Genomic DNA, 16,942 nt, shown 5'->3' on the forward strand with positions numbered 1-16,942 from the left:
GGTTATGAGGCATTTCAAAATCAGGAATGCTCCAGGTTTCCCTCTTAGCATCTGCAAAAAAAAAAAAAAAAAAATGGACAGCCGGGAAGCTCATGATTCTGCCAAATCTCACAACATTTCTGCTTATGGGAAGAACGCTTAAAATGAGAGCTTTTTCTAGCCCTTGTGCTTCCAGCTGAAATGACAAACCAGAGTGGCAGGACCTGGATACCTTGGAGGGAAGAGACGCCACCCAGAGGGACCTGGACATGCTTGTGAGGTGGGCTGATGCCAACCTCATGAAGTTTAACCATGCCAAGTGCAAGGTCCTACACCTGGGTCGCAGCAATCCCAGGCACAGCTACAGGTTGGGCAGAGAAGAGATTCAGAGCAGCCCTGTGGAGAAGGACTTGGGGGTGCTGGTCCATGAGAAAATGAACATGAGCCAGCTTCAGTGTGTGCTCACAGCCCAGAAAGCCAACCGTATCCTGGGCTGCATCAAAAGGAGCGTGACCAGCAGGTCCAAGGAGGTGATCCTGCCCCTCTGCTCTCGTGAGACCTCACCTGGAGTATTGTGTGCAGTTCTGGTGTCCTTAGCATAAGAAGGACATGAACTGCTGGAACAAGTCCAGAGGAGGCCACGAGGATGATCAGGGGACTGGAGCACCTCCTGTACGAAGACAGGCTGAGAAAGTTGGGGCTGTTCAGCGTGGAGAAGAGAAGGCTGCGTGGAGACCTCACAGCAGCCTTCCAGTATCTGAAGGGGGGCTATAGGGATGCTGGGGATGGACTCTTCATTAGGGACTGTAGTGATAGGACAAGGGGTAATGGGTTAAAACTTAAACAGGGGAAGTTTAGATTGGATATAAGGAGGAAATTCTTTCCTGTTAGGGTGGTGAGGCACTGGAATGGGTTGCCCAGGGAGGTTGTGAATGCTCCATCCCTGGCAGTGTTCAAGTCCAGGTTTGACGAGGCCTTGGGTGACATGGTTTAGAGCGAGGTGTCCCTGCCCACTGCAGGGGGGTTGGAACTGGATGATCTTAAGGTCCTTTCCAACCCTAACTATTCCGTGATTTTATGACCACAAACTGCAGGTGCATTTTCAGGTCAGTGAAGGGAGAACCACCTCTCCTCAGTCCCAGTGATGTAAAGTGCTGCTAGTCTAAACTCAATTAAACCAGCATTAAGTCAAGGACAACTGCACTGGGTAGAGGCCATATCATTCCCCCAGCACATTGCAGAGATGTGGCTGAGGCTTTCCAAGCAGATGCAATGCCATCACAGCGGCCATGGGGCCATGAGTAAGGAAGCGGCTGTGTCCTCCTTCTGCCTGTCTCAGGTACAAAACCTGAGATTTCCCATCCAGTGCCACCACCTGCCCCATCTCTCACATCTCCTTGCCTTTTCCCTGTACATCTGCTCTCCACCAACAGATCTGGAACCCACAGCTGGCAAGTGGGGCCACAGCTTGCCCTGCTCTCAAACAGAGATGTTTCTTCGTTGCAAGAGAACTTTTTGGGGTGGAAAGCGTGAGAAATAAAGGAAGCACAAGAAATACATAGGGGCTCAGAGGGGGTGATGCGGGGATGGTGTAGCTGGAGCAGGGCAGATGGGGAAGCCACCACCTCCTGTTTTTTTTTCAACCCTTTGCAGTCAGGCTGTCACCCCTGATGGCTTACCCAGCCCTCTACTTTCAAAGGACCCTTTGACACCAGTTTTTAGCCAGGGTGCAATGCACACCTTTCAGACCGGTCTTGGGCAGACCTTCTTCAGGAGTCTGGACAACAGGTTTGCCCCACAGAAACCCTTCCCAAACCTTGACAGCACGAGATTCCTTCCTTCTTCCTCTCAGCCATTAGATGTTCCTCTTCATTGCCACAGTGCTTGAATTCCCCCTCTGGAATGTCAGAGCCAGAACCCTGCAGGCATTTTGGGCTGTGCATCTCAGACCCCCGCTGGCGGCTCCCCCAGACCACAGGAACATGTGGTACATCGCAGGTAGCTTCTATTTTGGTTGAACAGAGGGTTATCAAGCATCAGTACTGCATGGCACAGCCAAATTCATCTTCTGAACAACATCAGACTCCTTAAAATGCCATGGGAAGGGAGAGGGGAGTATTTTGAAGGGCTGTTAGTACAACTTTTCTTCTTTGATTTTTATAAAACTCAAACCTGAGGACTGGATTTATCAAATATCTTTTCTGGCACACATGGCAAGAGGGAGGAAAAGAGATTTTACCCATATAACACAAAGGAATTAAAACACCTCTGCAGATCTTAAAATCTCTCTTACTCCTGCATTCACTAAGAAGCTGAAGATGAGCAGAGTTTAATTTTAAAGCCTTTGTTCTGCCCCTTTGAAACAAATACTCTCTTCCTTTTGATAATGATTGAAGTGCCAGCAATTTATTTTTTAAAGGAAAAGATCACGGGAATTTCTGAGCTCCACACCCCGGCTCAAGTGTAACTTTGTCCTTGCTGAGGTGATGCTCCTGTGATTTAACTACTGTATACTTCCCACCCCGGTAACACAGGGAACGAAAAGGTGTTGCTCCAAAATAATAAATGCAGTGGCAAAGAAATTACGGCTTTAGTAAATGCTTGATGTACCAACTTCCAACAGTGACTTTGTGACACTGACTCTGGTAACAGTGAATTTGGGTTTTCAGGAAGTTTTTGTGTGTGTGTGTGTGCGCTTTGGCTTTTAAAGAGGTTACTGCAGACAATGTTGTGGACAAACTTGAAGGTGTAAGGTTTTATTCTTCCTCTGCCACTACAGATAATGAAGTTTTATCAACTCCCTTTTATTATAGTAATCTAAAACTGTGCCATGTAATAGGGTCATAAACATTTAATGAAACTGAACGCTGTATGAATAAAACCAGAGAAGCTTTAGGATGGACAAACGGAGAACAAAAGGGAATCCAAGTAACTCAGGTGACTCTAATCCAGAGCCTCAGTAAAGGATGCTCCTCTATCCTCACCTCTGTGCTGGCATATAGCCTGGGCACCTCTTGCTTAACTCCCATTAGTGGGATTTTGCCCTGCGTTTAAACTTTACCATACCTAAAGTGAGGTGTTGAAATGCAGCCCTGATCTTTATGACTTTTTTTTTCCTACTGTTTCAACCCTTCCTGGTATGTTCTGCGGAGACTTTTAATGTATTGTTTCATCACATACTTAAAACGAAGTGGATGTTAATTACTCTGATGCCACAAGAAGCATAAATACTACCTAACTGACATTCACTGGTGCGTTTCAAAGAACAGATGTGTATTACTATAGCATGGCAGTTACATTAACTGTGCAATGACAATAGGAAAAACTGTTAATAAACATCAAACTCATCTGCCTTTTACCACAGGAGAAAAAAAAGAAAGTTCAAGTGTAGTGGAAAGTTTTGGGGGTTGTTTTTTACATTACCTTTTGCTCGCTTGGTCTAAAACCTTTTGCCACGGGAGGGTTTTGGGCTGAAGAAGAGCCCACACTCTCTAATTCTGGTTTTGTGAGAGGCACCTGTGACCCTGCTTTCCATAAGGTTCGCTTGCTGAGAAGTAGCTGATGTTTGACAAAATAAGATCACATGGTCTTTGCCGTGCCAGAATTGACTTACAGTGCCCAAACACAAGTAGGCATATGTAGGGGTAGGTTTTCTTACTGGCAAACATAAAGTGGCCAGAAATATTATAGTGTCTTTTGTGTAAGGGCTGTTTGATAGGAACTGCTTATGCTCAGCAATGTGAACCTCAGTTTGTGTGGGGGTTAAAATACACAGAGAAAAAATGACCTGGAGCACCCTGGTATTAGTGACTGTGGCCTTGGTTTCATTTGTTAAAGATGGTGGATGTTGGAAACTGGATTAGAATATGGCAAATAATATTATTCCTTTGTTATTCTCCATGTGTTTTCCTTTCACATAGCTTTTGCTGGAGACTTGTTTCTGTCCTGTCTTCAGTCCATTGCCATGCCAGCAGCTATAGACTGAAAGCAAGAATAAAGATTGCAGAAGGCCAAAAATCTTAATCAATTTTTTTTAAGCAGAAAATTTCAATTTTAACTAAAATAAAATTGTAGTGAAATAATTTCCATTCACCATGTTGGGTTTGTTTTGGTTTTGTTTTTTTTTTTTTCCTTTTGAGAAAATGGAAGACTCCAAATCCAGAACTATGTTTCCAAAAGCAGAAAATTTAAACTTAGGGTGGAGATTTTTCAAGTTGACTGGCAGATATGAAAATGTAAGGGGAAGAAAAAGCCCAACAGTTTGGGGGTTGGTTGGAAAACTTTCCAGCAAATTGCACATTCTGATATCTTCTGAGGTAAATTATAAAGGGCAGTCTTCAAGTACAATATACTTGCATAGTTATTTTTTTCCTGTTTTCATACTCTGAAATAATGATCTTGACAAATTTGGAATCATGGAATGGTTTGAGTTGGAAGGGACCTTAAAGCTCATCCAGTTCCAGTGGACACCTTCCACTAGAGCAGGTTGCTCCAAGCCCCCTCCAACCTGGCCTTGAACACTGCCAGGGATGGGGCAGCCACAGATTCTCTGGGCAATCTGTGCAAGTGCCTCAATTTCTCCTAAATTCTCTCTTTCTTCTATTTTTTCAATGTTAGTATGCATGGTGTAGGTTGTGGACCAAAAGGACTAATGTGATACAGAGAACAACCTGATGGAAATTTTATTCTTCATCTTGTAGGTTTCCATGTAGGTATACCACAGGTGGGCTTTATTCCCCCTCCTTTGTTTTAGTGAAAACGGGGAACAACATTGTGAAAAGGGAAGCTTTAAAAAGAATGTGTGATCTGGAAGTGTGAGTGCATAAATTATCAGAGCCAGCTCTGGAAATGTGCATTTGCAAGTGTTACGATCAAACACGTTTCCCAAAGCAAACTGTAGTAGTTGTAAGATAAATGGCACCCCAGAGGAAAGCAATAAATAGTACAGCCACACGCTTTACTACGCCTTCATTTGTGTACTTCCATTATGTATGAAAAGGTAGAAAGCAAGCTACAGTTCCAGAAAACCCTTTGATCAGTGTATTTATTTCTCAAGTAACTTTAAAAATAATATGAAAATAAAAACCCAAACCAGAAGAATCATTGAAAGGCTGGAAAGTGGTTGTGGATTTTAAATATGCATGAAGGGCAAAAGATTGGGATGAGTACACAATTTCCCTTGAAGCCTTACCCTGGTACCCATGATACTGCAAAAAATTATTAGATCACTAGAAACAAACTCTTTTTCTGCACCATATGTTGCCCTTTCTCTGTCCTTGCTTCTTGCGTATGTGGATTATAAAATCTTTGAACCTTTGTGTTCTGTGATGGTCATGGGAGACTCTTTCAGAAAATATTAAGTAGTGTTACTATTAACATGTGTGTGTGAAATAATTTAGATTGTAAGGAGCACTTCTGGAGCTCATCTAATTCAACCTCCTGATTTAAATAGAAAGAAGATGGGAACATGAGTACTAAGATACTGGCACAGTGAAGAGGTCTCACCAGGATGCAGTAGGGTGGATGTGATGTCTGGTTCGAAACACTCAATCATTAATAAGATCAGGGTTGTACATAAGCGCCATATCCTTCATGTGGTCTTGCAAAGCAGAGACACCCTGCTTTAACTTGCATCCAAACAGGACGGGTCTTTCAGGACGATGACCTGACAGCATAAAAGAGAACAGGGATGCTGTGTTCAAACATGTCCATGAAATTGGATGATCAAAATGAGTCCTGTGCCTCTGCAAACATACAGCCTCTTCTTGTGCCACCATGCTGAGAGCTGGAGCAGATTATCCTTCTTTGCAGACCTTGAATAAGCAAATACTCAGGATGGTGATGAGGTAGGTCCTTTATCAGCAATTGCTTTGAAAAATGAAACGTGAAAATTAAACAACATCTGTATAAGCAATTTTCTCCCCCAGGAATACCACTGTGTAGAGGCAAATCTAATCTGAATAAGGAAAAGAATATTCAAACCGAAGCCAGTAGAGAAAGCACATCATTTCTGTGGACATGAACTGAGGTGGAAACTTACCCATATACTCACATTCCCATAATTATCTAAGGCATAGCCTGAAAATCCCAGGACTCTTTATTGAACCTCTTCTTTCCCCTCCCTTTTTAACATAAAATGCAATTCACTGACAAATCCTTCTGATGTAATGGATTTTTACATGCCTGAAATCATGGCTAAGCTTTAAGCAAGGAAAATCAATAAATGCATGTATATAGCAGCTTAGGATTATTTCAGTAGTGTTACCACTGCACAAGGAAAGCAGGGGAGACATATCTGCTGCTTCAGTTCAGTGTTGAGAGTGACCCCTTGCTGAAGAGGAAGCTCAGGGAGTGGTGTACCCCTCAGTAAGGCCGAAGTGCATCCCCTCTGTCCTACCATTAGCCACTGCCTCTGGGAAATGGTGACATCTGCAGATGCATGGGCTTCATATTCTCCACATAACTACCTCATCCTCTGGCCATGAGACTGTGCATTGTAGTTTGGGAGAGACTGTAATTCAGGCAAGACTAGAAACCAAAGCGAGGTGGAAGAAGGAAGCTGCTCTCACATGTGGCCTTTAACTCATTAATTAACCAGCTATTAAACATCATCAAATAATCTTGTAACTTCATCAAGTTCTGCTAAAGCAATGCATGATGATGTTTTGCTCACCTGGAGAAGTTAAATAAAAGGAGGACTGTATATCATAGAAGCATAGGATGGTTTGGGTTGGAAGAGACCCCTGAAAGTAATCTAGTCCACACCCCCTGCAATAAGGAGGAACATTTTCAACTAGATGGGGTTTGCCCAGAACCACATCCAGCCTGGACTTGAATGTCTCCAGGGAAGGGGCATCTACAGTGAAGTCAGATTATTCATTTCTGTGAGGGGTCTCAAAAAAATAATTATTTAAAATATTAGATTAGCTTGCCTGTTCTTGAAAACCCTTGTGAGACAACCTGAATGTACGAATGTTCAGACAGGGAGAGCCCAGTTTACCCTGGTTTCCTTTTTCCTTTAAGGCTGAGCCAGCTTAGGCAGTAGCACAGGCAAGGAGAATGTGCACAGATGAAGCTGTTCACTGTTAGGAAACGTTCTTCCCTGTTTAACAACAGAAGTTACTCTATACTGTCTGGAAACCGCGATAAGAAACAGGACAGTGCTTTAGAGATACCATGCTTTAAATTTTGAATAATGTACTACTGGGATGTTTCAAATAGCTAAAGTGCAAACTGATCACACAGGCATAAAAGAGCACACTGGTTACATAAAATATAATAATGTACCCTTCAGCACAGTGACATGTTGCATGCAGAATTTAATGTACTATTTGAAATCAGTAACACATAAGAGAGTGGAGAAGAGTTTCAAAGACCAGACTGGAGAAAGGAATAATACCACAGAGTAGCACATGATGATATATGACATGTGGAGGAAGCTAAGGAATTAGATTGAATGTCAGGGAAGATTGAAGTTCTCCATGAGGAGATAAATATAATCCAAACCAAAGATATTTGGTCGGTAGGAGCTACTTATAAGGCAGTCGTGTTGGAAGTGCCTAAGTGGATAGCGAATCAGATATGAGCATGCAGTGAGATTGAAAAATAAATGTATAAATGCCAATTTAATTCTGGCCTGTGCTGTGACAGGGTGGCAGAAAGGGACTCTGCTTCATACAACACACAGGCAGAGTAGGAAATACTGTATTTGAGAGTCTAAATAAAGCTCCAGCAATTGGAGGTGAGTGTGAAAAGTAACAAGGATACCACAGAGAAATTTGGGACACAGAGACGACAGACTGCCACTGGAGCAGAATTGAGTAAGTGTGGCTGAGTGGCAACCAGAACACGGATGGCTGCTTGCAAATAGCTGTTGCAGGGAAGTGTGGTGGACCATGGGCACAGCAAGCCCAAGACTGAGCAAATGAAATGTCTTCTTGAATTTCAGGGAAAAAAATGGGTCAGTAAAGCTGGTCCATTATCCTACAGAAAGGGGTAGGAGCACTGTCACTTGTCATGTAAAAGGAGTTTATACAACTGATTCCCTAGGAGTGAAAGGGAGCTTGCGTGTTACGTCATGCATTGCCCCACTTCATGGCAGTGGGCTTTTGGGGCTACCACTGACAAAGCTGAGGTCATGAGCTGTAAGGAAGAAGGGTTGAGATGGGCTAGAAGGTTGATCCACTTCTCGTTTTCTCTTGTTCTGCTCTGAAGCAGGATTGCTCAATAGCTCCGAATGTTTCAAGTACTGGGGGTGGCCAGTGGGTGTCAGTTTTGCTCTATGAAGCAGCTGATGGAGCTTCCCTTATCTAAAGTAAGAAACTGTCTCTTAAAGGAGGCAGTGGGAAAAAAAAGCATTCCCGTGGAGAAATATGAGGTCAGCCCCATAGTTCGGCATTTTGGTTTCTTCATAGCTCTGCCTGAGCAGCCACAGATAGTAATTCTTAGAGAAGTCGTCATCTTGGTTTCTCCTCTTTCAGTAACTCTGATTTTAGAGCAAGGACAACTAAGTGACCGTTTTCAACAGAGCCTCTGTCTTACAAAAGAAGAAGCCACCATCTACAGGCAGCTAGACACTTTATTTTAAAGGCTCATATGTGCAAATGTGCAAAAGTCTGACATGAGCTATCTACAATAACCTTGCTGAGAGTCATGGTTTTGTTGCCAGTCAATGAAGACAACTCAATATAGTGTAGAAATCACTTAAAAGATCCAGTCAATGCTCAAGACGTATAGCTACTTTGGATGCAATTTCCATGGAAAACATCTTCACATTTTAAGGATCGTTTTCAACAGCTATTTTTAACTACAGAGCCAAATGTAAAATTATACCCTTGTTGAATTAAAACCCATCCCGACAAAGCCAAACCAGCAGCAAGCCACTACAAAAAAAAAATGTTTGCCTTTCTAATGCAATGAGTAAGCTGAGACCTGATACTTCTATAGGGCTTCATAAGAAACGTTTGCATGAAGAAAGTTTTGTTATGAAAAGGACACCCTTTAACGGTGTACAGACACAATAAACTAGCAAAAGCAATTTGGAGAAGAATTTTTAATTAAAGGATGAAGAAAATATCTGCAAAGGTTTTTCTATTTGTGTCCTCATTCATAATGCTGTAAAATTTGAATCTTTATTTTCACTTTTGTACATCTTAGATGGGGCCTTTTCAGCTGAAGTCAGTAGGAGAATTTCTATTCATATTAGTTGTATAAGCTCAGGCTTGTGCAGTGAAGAAAAGATACCTGATAAAATGACATCTTCTTTAGCCATCATTCCACTACCTAAAATCTTAATTAGAAGAATCCCTCGTGTTGCTAATAAACAGAGAGTAACATTTGTTCTTCCAGACCTCAGAAAAAAATGAGAGTATATTGGCATAGCTGGGAGTACAAGATTGTCTTTTAATACAAAGACCAAATGATGTCTTCATTGATTTAAATCCCCAAAGGAGAACTGAAAAATAGAAACGCCGCCCTCTTAAAAATAAACAAACAGGAAAAAGGAGGCATTTTCAAACCACAAGAATGAAGTTATTCTTTCTTTGCTTGCACAGTTATGTGTGGGTAACGTCTAGATGTAGAGAAATGTTATTCCTTTCCTGGAGTAAAATAAGAATAATAAATAAAATTTTGAAAATGAAGAAATCCTCTGCCACTAACTGAATCAGTCTCCTAAAAAAAAAGGCTGTGGAGCACTCTATCAGCTCTGCTGCTGGAGCAAGACAGAGGAATGCTTTGCAATAAAAATTAACATGCAGCTTTAAAAGGCTGCGGTCAAACGCTGTTTTGTGTAACACTGAGAAGAGTGTAACAAGATGCTAATGTTTTGTTTTTATGATCTAAATTGTTGCATGTGGTTAATCAAAGTTAACCTGACTCCACTTCAAAACTGATTATGTGGCCAGTTAATTTAAGGTGACTGTATTTATATAGTCAAACTCCAGGACACTTCTGTGGTGACACTTCGCTTATGGGCACAAAAGAGGCATAAAGCCCCCCTATTCTTTAAATTTCTCTCTCCTGCACAGTCACAGAGCCTCCATCACGGCTGTATCCAAGTCCCTGCCCCTCCTGTTGAAGTGTTCCTCTTTTTTAAAACATTTGTCAGAGAAGAAATACTATCAGCTTTATTGTCTAGGTGAAGAACAGAAGTAATTCCCTGTAAGTAACTCATTTAGCCAACTGATTTCTCCAACCTCCCTGTGTAGTCACTGGAGAAAGGAATGCTCCTCTGGAGAGTGACTAACAGCGGAAATTTAATTTTGGTGCTTGGAATTGCAATTGGGAAGCATCAGTCTTTTCCATGGACTCCAGAAGCAGCCAAGGAATAGGAAGCTGAACTAGATGCCTGTAGCAGAATACCCCACGTAAATGGAGGGGGAAATGAGTATCCTATTCCAAAGCAAGGCATTGAAAGGGAGTAATCCACAACACAGGTTTAGGCTTAGTCCCTAGGCTGTCCCTCACCTCTGAGATGACAGTGTCAGCCTTTGGCTCAGCTGTGCCACTTCTGGACAGAGAGGGCCAGGCGTTTTTGTTTTCTCAGATGCTTTTATGTTCTGACTTCATTACTCACGAGGCTCTGATGTCATACCATTTCTGCAATGATCAAAAGACTGGTTTGAATGGCAGCTTCTCACTGTAGGTGTGGCACTGTCCAGTGAACTGCTTGCTCCGAGTCCATGCATTGTGCTGAGTAGCACAGAGGGGACTAAGTAACCCCTGCCCTACTCCCCTGGCCTGGGACAGCTGGGCCTGTCTTCTGGATCAGATTTTTTTGCAGAGCCACATGCCTGCAGGAGCTGTCAGCCTCAAAGATTCATTACCTATTTAGTCCCTGACAACCACTTCAACTAGTTTTCAGCCCAGCACCACCTAGCTCCCTTAAGCACTAGCATGATGCTGGAAAAGCAGTGAAGGAAGACGAATAAGGGCTAAAGAGGGTAAAGTACACACCAGTAAGTTCATGTTCACAGTTTGTAGCTATGCACACTGAACAGGGGTGATGGGGGTTTTGGAAACATGGTAAGTGAGGAGTGTAATGAAGAAACAGGGCATCCTTCAGGTGTTTTGAAAAAAGGCCCTGATACCCTGAGAGAAATCATACAACCAGTCAGGTAGAATCAGGGAAAACAGCCTGTTTAACTTCCAGGGAGATATGTGCGCTTCTGAAAGGTAAGGCAAGATGCGAGCTTAAAACATGCCAGTTACTCCCCTTGTGCACAGCATCTCTTCAGCAAAGAAGTGAGATGCCTAACAGTTCCTGCTGAGCAAGGGAGTCAGTTAGACAATCCAATTTAATGTTAAGGTCAGCTGTCTGTTTCCTTGTTTGAAAACTCTTATCCATAGTTATTCAGAGTTGAAGCTGGTTTAGTAGTGCAAGGACCCTGAAAGCACCAAAAGACCTTAACGACCCTGATCAGCCTCAGCTGGCGCCTGCACACACACTCCCACCATTGCCCAAGTAGCCCATTTAACATCAGCCCTATGATGGCTCTAGGTTTGGGGCATGCCTGTCTTCTGCTTGGCAGAAATTGTGCCTCTTTCTAGCCATGGACCTTGCTGATTCTGACCTATAGATTGACTTCTTGGCTTGGCATCTGACCTGCCTCATTGCTGGAGACTTGCGTGAGCATCAGGGTTTTTGGTGAGACCTGGCTGTCATCTCTGGCCTGCCCTGCTCCCTTTCTGGGGGTTGTGGGAACCTCACCTAGGTGGCGAGGTTCCTGCCACACTAGCCTGGGGCACCTCTGTGGCTCCTAGCCTCCAGGGAGCCACAGGCTCATGCTGTGCACTTACAGGTAGATTGGATTCAAATAGAAAATGTCCTAATTCCGTAATTAATTGCCAAGCTTCAGAAAGCAGTAGTGAGAACTCTTTGCAAGCTCAGAAATAAATGTATAGGGTGGCCTTATCTAGTCTATATTTCACCCAGGATGAGGACTCTGAATATAGCTGTAGTGTATCAGGTTGAACCCAGAAGGGAAGCGTCAGCAGCCTTATAAGACCTGCTCCCGAGATGTTTGCAGCCCAATTTGGTAGAAGACTTCAGTATGGTGGAAGCTCCTTCAAACCCAAATGGCAGCTTTTGACATTTTAAGATTCAGTCATCATGTTCTTCCTGTCATAGGGAAATGGAAGAATTCCATTCCCACCAAATATTCAGATGTTCAGTGGTACTTTGCAATACTCAACATAACTGACACCTCTGATTTTACTAAATAAACAACTGCCTATCTGCCTAAATACCTCTAGCAGCTCTAGCAATTTAAATAGATCCAGCACACTTTTTTATCAGCTGCTTCATGAACTTCATAATACTCTGTTGTTCTCTGTTTGGTATTGATTGTATGTAATTCTGTTGGTATTTGTGATTTTCAGACATAAGCAAAGCAAGAGTTAATTCTCATTTTTGTTGAAGTACTAAGCAGGAAGCTAGGTCATGCATAAATCCTCATTGTGCTAGGTGCTGTACAAGCAAAGAATAAAAATGATCCCAGGCTCAAGGCTTCTCTGTTAGTAGCTTGTGTCATAGTTAAATTTTGTTAGGACAGTTCAGAATTGCCCTTCCTCATAAATGCTATATCCGTATACATTTATATCTCCATAATAGAAGATAAAACCTGTACACTTTTACTGTTGATAATAAAACAGGAAATATAATACTGTTTTCCAAGTAACTTGGATATAGCAATTGGAATACATGGGGGTAAAGGAAATCATCTTTGTTTCTTGTATACTTCTGGGTTACATACACGTGAAATTCTCCATAGAATAAGGAAGAAGTATTTGTTGTGAAGCATCTCACACAGAGCACCACTGAATTCAGGTGGAGAGTACAGAGAAGGAGCTGGTGCCCTTTTAAGAATCAAATATTGCTTCTTGATGAATGAAGTTCTAACAGTAAAGATAAGAAAATACAGCAAACCATGTGATAGATTAGCAGAATGTTTTACAGAGTCCCCTACAAAGCATCCGCTGCTCTTGAAAAGCCTAACCAGCCCAAGTGAGAAACTATTCACAAATTTAGTATTCAGATTACATACTCTGCCTTTTCAACTGCTCTCTGTACAATGAATGCCTGTACAACTACAGTAACAGACACAGATCTACAGTTTCTGTGGCCTTTGAGCTATTATGAGTATTGTGCCTCTCCATAAATTACATCTGCATGTCCTGAAAATACCAACTGTTTTAATAGGAATTAAGCTATAGACTTTAATCTCAGTGAAATACAAGGGATACAGTATGTTGTGTCCCTGTTAAAATTAATAAAGTATGCTCTGAAGATATTCAAGGATGTTCATTATTTTCTTTATGGGTCTCTTTATGGATGCATATAAGCATAAAACAGTCCTTTATTGTAGCAAAGAGGAGGAGATGGAATAATGAACAGATTACTGCTTATATGCCTTTTAGATTGTCCAATGCACAGTTAAGTGAACAAAGGTCTGCTTTTGTCCTCTTCAAAGTATATTGGGATTTGATCCAGTTTGCCTTCAAAGTGCCCCCTTCTGCGGGTAGAGAAGAGAGGGTTCAGTCTAAAGGCAAGAAAGCAGATGCAGGGGTCTGCTGCTCTGTGGTGCTCATAGCTGTCCAAGGGACAGTGTGTGTTAGATACGCCTTTTTGAATTTGCTAAGTATAAATAGATCTGGAGCTTATGCTGTGAGGAGCTACTATTTATGTGAGTACGTAATACAAGCTTTTCAGGAGTGAACTCCTAGAATACCTTGACCTTATACAAGTATTTAAAAAAGGAGAAAAATATTTAAACCAGAATTTACACATCTGCATTATGGTTGTTTTGAATAATAATTCTCACACACATGCATATATAGGGCTTAAAACTTTCAAATAATTTGCTGAAAAGAGGCTGAGCCCATCACTAACCTCTCAAATCATGTTACTGACAACGAGGAACTGAGTTCCCCTCCCAGGGTCCTTGTGAGACAGGACAGCTCTATTATCTCCAGCACACAAGGGTAGAACTGAGGCGCAAGGGGACTAAGCAAATACCTAGAGGGACATATGGGTCTTGAGTAGGTGACTGTTGGCACCACCTGTAATTTCCAAAGTAGCTGGCCTTGTGTCCCAGGGTAGGCAGGGCTGTGCAAGTGCTCCTTACGTCTTGTTGATGAAAATAGGAGGGAAAGGGACTGCCCACCAGGCTTACAGCAGCTCCAAAAGCTTCTCTCAGAGCTATGCTGAAGTGACTTCTAATGTGGCAGAAGTCCATGGCAAAGCTGATAATTGTTCTTGGAGCATTGCTCAGTAGATGGAAAAGTCTCATTGCATTATTTACCACATTTTAGAAATGGAGAATCGAAATGCAGATAAACAATGACTTGGCTGAAACTACATGGAGGACCCTGATGGTCTCTTGATCCCAAGCCAACACGTGGTCCTCAAGATCATCACAGCTGCTTTGCTGAGAATCATCTGGGGGCAGGTGTGTGGTTGACATAAACCACTGTGGAGCTCTTGCTGCAGCCCCCAAGCTGAGTTTTGTATTGGTTTCAGTGGATTCACCCCTGTGCTGCTGTAGTGATGATGCGCTCATCTCTGCAGCGCTTGGAGTTGACAAGCTGATTTCTAAAGGCAACCCCTTTCACTTTATTCCCTGTCCCTTACTTTTCCTTTAGTCACTCCTTGTTTTCACAGCATCATTTGGTTTTGAAAGCTTATGGAGCAGCAGGATTAAAAAAATCAGAAGCATTTACTAAAGAGCATGGGTCTGGGTTTTCCCATCAGCTTCCATGGCTCAAGCAGGTTCCAGCAGCTTTGTGAGGAAAGCTGTTAGCTATTAAATTATTACCTGTAAGGAGAGCCAGCTGGAAGCTTTCAGTTTTCAACATTTTGATGAAAAGCATCATAAAAATCTTGACAACAAGGCTTGTAGCATTTCAGTGACATCTTTTGCATTTTCTCCTGCTTTTCAGTGGTCTGTGAAAGTGATCAAAGGCTTCAAAATGCTGCTGAGACCCACATCTTAGGCATTTTGACCCTCCAATATGAAGAATGAGGGAAAAAAAAAAAAAAGGCAAAACCTGAAGTGTGTGCTGTTGAGTGAATTTGGATAGCTTTTGAGAAGTCACTTTCCATCTGGAGGAGAATGTCCGTTAGGAGAGTTATTCCAGTGTAAACTGTTGTGGTATAATTACACAGCTATAGTTATGCCAGTCTATTTTCTGATGTAGGCAAGCCAAATCTAGTTGTTGAGACGTAGGTGTGGGAAACAAGAAGTGTGCTTTCTAGGCTCAGCTTTGAGTGCTCTTTCTTGCCTTGGGCCAGTCCCCTAGCCTTTCTGCCTCCTTTCTATGCAAAATGAGAAGAGTTAAACTAACCCACTTCACAGATGTGGTGTAATGACTAATTGGCTAAAATTTGTAGTGCTGGGGAGAGAGCTGTCTATTAACTTCAGTGTCTTTGGCTTGCTGAGTAATTTAATGTATTTTTAAAAGAGTTTGTCTCCCTCTCTCAAGATAGGGCTGCTCTGCCACTACAAAGGAGAGTGTCATTTGATGTGAAGAGTTTGAGCTAATAAAGCCTGGGTTTTACTTTACTGCCTCTAACAACAGTATTGTGCTCACTTATAGCTGGAGCGAGAATTAAGGCTGTAGTTAAGATTTTGCTTGAAAGCAAAAATTACAGGGACTTTGCAGACTCTGGATACACAAAGAATGTGGGTATGAAGTGTTGAAGGTACATGTGTCAGCACATGTCTGAAACTCACTTTGTGGCAGTGAAAAGGGATAACTCCCTGTTATTCCTGTTGGCTGCTCTGCTGTGTGAAAAGGCACAAGGTAGTTATGGGCAGCCTGAATTCAGCTGCTTACTAGTGTTTGTGCTCTTAAACTTATGAATTTTAAGTTAATAACACCTGTGTATATAATGCATGACAAACGCATCCACAGGATGTTTTTCCCTGTGAGGGTGCTGAGGCACTGGCACAGGGTGCCCAGAGAAGCTGTGGCTGCCCCATCCCTGGCAGTGTTCAAGGCCAGGTTGGACACAGGGGCTTGGAGCACCCTGCTCTAGTGGAAGGTGTCCCTGCCGGTGGCAGGGGTTGGAACTGGATGAGCTTTAAGGTCCCTTCCAACACAAACCAGTCTGGGATTCTTAATGGATTGTTAACTCTGGTGCCTAATAATGTCATCACCACAGTCACCACTACCCAACAGTTCAGCTTTGGTGAAAAGACACTTGAAGAAAGGATTATGCTGTTGCACTTGATCTAAGGCCTGTCCAAGGCGAGGGGGAAGTACATTCTGTGGTGTCAGCACCAAAGATGTTCCAGTGGGCTTGGGTCAGGCCCTGACGTGGGGTAGTGGCACTGGAGGGTGTTACTTCAGCCTCAGCCGTGAGGTAAAGCAGGGTTTTCCTCAGGAGAATCATGCTGGTTTTCCCCCTTTCCACACCGCACTGAATTCTCAGGAGGGGGAAATACATGAAAAGGCTTTTATTCTAACTGGGCTTTCTCTATAAGCATAACACAGAATGGAAAAGAAATTACCTCATATTTACTTTGAATGTTCATTAGATAACGGCAGCTCTCAAAGCTTCCCAGGCCCCCCCCCCCCCGGAGGGCTCCCACCGTAGGGGTAATTGGCGCCAAGCCAACGCCGGCGGGAGAGCACCGGGCCGCGCTGAGGGGTTAAAAATAGAAGTGCTGAATCATGACTCCGCCGGCAACTTCACCAGCCCGGCGGCAGCGGCTGCCGCTACTGAGGGAAGGGGAGAGGAGGAGCGGGCACGGCAGGGCGCAGGGGGTAGCCCCGGTGCTCGGAGGATGGCGGCAGCGGTGCCCTGAGGGGGCGGCGCGCGCGTGTGTCCGTCCGCGTGAGGCGCGGAGCGCACACGGCGGCGGCGGCGGCGGCACTTGTCCTTTAATCGATTGCCGAGCGTGCTGAGCGGCCCTGCCGGCGCGGGCACCCGCCCCCCGCGCCCCCCCCCCATCCCTCG

The 16,942-nt window shown here is 43.3% G+C and overlaps 1 long non-coding RNA gene across 1 annotated transcript; it reads right to left on the bottom strand.

Annotated features, from left to right (window-relative positions):
* Positions 1-3,632: 3,632 nt before the first annotated feature.
* LOC133209390 (uncharacterized) lies at positions 3,633-16,926 on the bottom strand. Its single transcript, XR_009724668.1, has 3 exons — positions 16,494-16,926; positions 14,796-14,923; positions 3,633-3,960 (listed from the first exon to the last, which is right to left on the bottom strand). It is a non-coding gene; the product is annotated as an uncharacterized LOC133209390 (long non-coding RNA).
* Positions 16,927-16,942: the final 16 nt, after the last annotated feature.

This window comes from Neopsephotus bourkii, unplaced genomic scaffold, assembly GCF_033783945.1.
Source record: "Neopsephotus bourkii isolate Nb327-2 ecotype Australia unplaced genomic scaffold, CSIRO-AGI_Nbou_v1 NB_335, whole genome shotgun sequence".
Classification (NCBI taxonomy): Eukaryota; Metazoa; Chordata; class Aves; order Psittaciformes; family Psittacidae; genus Neopsephotus; species Neopsephotus bourkii.